This window comes from Belonocnema kinseyi, chromosome 3, assembly GCF_010883055.1.
Source record: "Belonocnema kinseyi isolate 2016_QV_RU_SX_M_011 chromosome 3, B_treatae_v1, whole genome shotgun sequence".
Lineage (NCBI taxonomy): Eukaryota > Metazoa > Arthropoda > Insecta > Hymenoptera > Cynipidae > Belonocnema > Belonocnema kinseyi.
Genome location: NC_046659.1, coordinates 105,182,088 through 105,185,067, shown reverse-complemented (window position 1 = coordinate 105,185,067; position 2,980 = coordinate 105,182,088). Strand labels below are relative to the sequence as shown.

At 24.9% G+C, this 2,980-nt stretch overlaps 1 protein-coding gene across 1 annotated transcript in view; it reads left to right on the top strand.

Moving 5' to 3' along the window:
• Nucleotides 1-2,980, top strand: part of LOC117170114 (actin-related protein 2/3 complex subunit 1A-A) — a 28,816-nt gene that overhangs the window by 20,476 nt on the left and 5,360 nt on the right. The gene's annotated exons all lie outside the window — the stretch shown is intronic.

Below are 2,980 nucleotides of genomic sequence, written 5' to 3'. Positions count from 1 at the left end.
TTTTTCTAAAATTTATTTTGCCAAATAAGAATCATAATTCTGTTCGAAAATTACTTGTTCCAACTAAACATTTTTTTTTGTAATTACCACTAACAAATCAGAAAACTAATTCTTTTTGAAAATTACCCGTTTCCAGTGAAAATTGTAATTATTTTGGAAAATTCACTCTTTCAAGTCAGAATTATAACTTTTTTCAAAACTTTCCTGTTCCAAATTAGAAACATAATTCTTTTCCAAAAGTTCCCGTTCCTAATTAACTTTATTTTTTTTTTTATTTTTCCAAAATTCATTTTGCCAAACCAAATCAGAATCATAATTCTGTTCGAAAATCCCTTGTTCTAACTAAAATTTTTTTTTGTTTGAAAATTACCTCTACCAAATCAGAATATTAATTCTTTTTGAAAATTCCCCGTTTCCAGTAAAAATTGTAATTATTTTGGAAAATTCACTCTTCCAAGTGAGAAATCTTCTAAAAAAAATCCGCTTGCAATTGAGAATTATAATTCTTTTCAAAAATTCCCCGTTCCAAATAAAAAAATTTTTTAAATAAATTTTATATACATATATTTTTATATATATTAAATATATTTTTTTATTTTTTAAATTTTATTTTGCCAAATAGAAATCATAATTCTGTTCGAAAATTACTTGTTCCAACTCAACATTTTTTTTTTGTAATTACCACTACCAAATCAGAATATTAATTCTTTTTGAAAATTCCCCGTTTACAGTGAAAATTGTCATTATTTTGGAAAATTCACTCTTCCAAGTGAGAAATCTTCTAAAAAAATCCGCTTTCTATTCAGAATTATAATTCTTTTCGAAAATTTCCGTTTCCAAATTAAAATCATAATTCTTTTTAAAAAGTCTCCGTTCCTCATTCATTATTATTATTTCTTTTTTCGAAAGTTCATTTTTACAAATCAGAATCCTAATTCTGTTCAAACATTCCTTGTTCCAACACAAAATTGTAATTTTTTGGAAAATCATCTCTTCATAATCTGAATAATAAATCATTTCGAAAATTCCCCGATCTTAGTCAAAACTGTAATCTTTTAGACAATTTTTTATTCCATGTTTTAAATTACATCTTCAAAATCAAAATCATAATTGATCTCGAAAATTCCTTGTTCCAACTAAAAATTGTAGTTTTTTTTAGGAAAATCATTTCTTGAAAATTATAATTATTTTAGAAAATTCACTGTTCCAAATCAGAATGATAACTCTTTTCGAAACTTTCCTGTTCCAAATTAGAAACATAATTTTTTTCCAAAAGTCCCCGTTCCTAATTAAATTTTTTTTTCTATTTTTCGAAAATTCATTTTGCCAAACCAAATCAGAATCATAATTCATTTTGAAAATCCCTTTTTCCAACTCAAAATTGTTTTTTTTTTTTTTTTTTTTTGAAATTACCTCTTCCAAATCACAATACTAATTCTTTTTGAAAATTCCCCGTTTACAGTGAAAATTGTCATTATTTTGGAAAATTCACTCTTCCAAGTCAGAAATCTTCTAAAAAAATCCGCTTTCAATTCAGAATTATAATTCTTTTCGAAAATTTCCGGTTCCAAATTAAAATCATAATTCTTTTTCAAAAGTCTCCGTTCCTAATTATTTTTTTTTCTCGAAAGTTCAACTTTACAAATCAGAATCCTAATTTTGTTCGAAAATTCCTTTTTTCAACTCAAAATTGTAATTTTTTAAAAATCATCTCTTCCTAATCAGAATCATAATTCTTTTTGAAAATTCCCCGTTCCTAGTCAAAATTGTAATTATTTTGGAAAATTCACTGTTCCAAGACAGAATTCTTCTGAATAAATCCTCTTCCAAGTCAGAATTATAATTATTTTCAAAAATTGCATGTTCCAAATTTAAAAAAATGCTTTTTAAAAAGTCCCAGTTCCTAATAAAACGTGTTTTTTTTTCTCGAAAATTTATTTTGCCAAATCAGAATCACAATTCTGTTCGAAAATTACTTGTTCAAACTCAAAATTGTTTTCTTTTTTTGAAAATTACCTCTTCCAAATCAGAATAATAAATTTTTTCGAGAATTCCCCGTTCCTAGTCAGTTATACTTCTTTGACGAAAATAACTTTTCCAAGTTAGAATTCTTCTTTAAAAAATCCTCTTCCAAGTCAGAATTAGAATTCTTTTTTAAAAGTTACCCGTTCCAAATTAGAAACATAATAATTTAAAAAAAGTCTTCGTTCCTAATAAAGTGTTTTTTTTTCAAAAATTCATTTTGCCAAATCAGAATTATAATTCTCTTCGAAAATTACTTGTTCCAACTCAAAATTGTATTTTTTTTGTTGGAAAATCATCTCATGAAAATTGTAATTATTTAAGAAAATGTATTGTTCCAAGTCAGTATTATAAATCTTTTCGAAACTTTCCTGTTCCAAATTAGAAGCATAATTCTTTTTCAAAAGTCCCCGTTTCTAATTAAGTTTTTTTTTATTTTTCGAAAATTCATTTTGCCAAATCCGAATCATAATTCTCTTCGAAAATTACTTGTTTCAACACAAAATGGTAATTTTTTGGAATATTATCTATTCGGACTAATAATTCTTTTCAAAAATTCCCTCATTCTGGTGAAAATTGCAATTATTTTGGAAAAAATTGTAATTTTTTGGAAACTTTACCTTTTCCAGATCAGAAAAGTAAATCTTTTTGAAAATTTCTCGATTCTAATCAAAATTGTCATTCTCTTAGAAAAATTCTCATTCTAAGTCAAAATTGTAATTCTTTGGAAAAATGTCCTATTCTAGGCTCAAACTATAGTTTGGTTCTTAAACACCTCTGGCAAACTTCAAAATAAGAATAATAATTCTTTTTAAAAATTTCCAATTCTTGTGATTCTTTTACAAAATTCAAAGTACAAGTCAGAATTATAATTCTTTTCAAAAAGTCCCCTCTTCTAATGAAAATTGTTTTTTTTTTGTTTTTCGAAAATTCATTTTGCCAAATCAGAATCGTAATT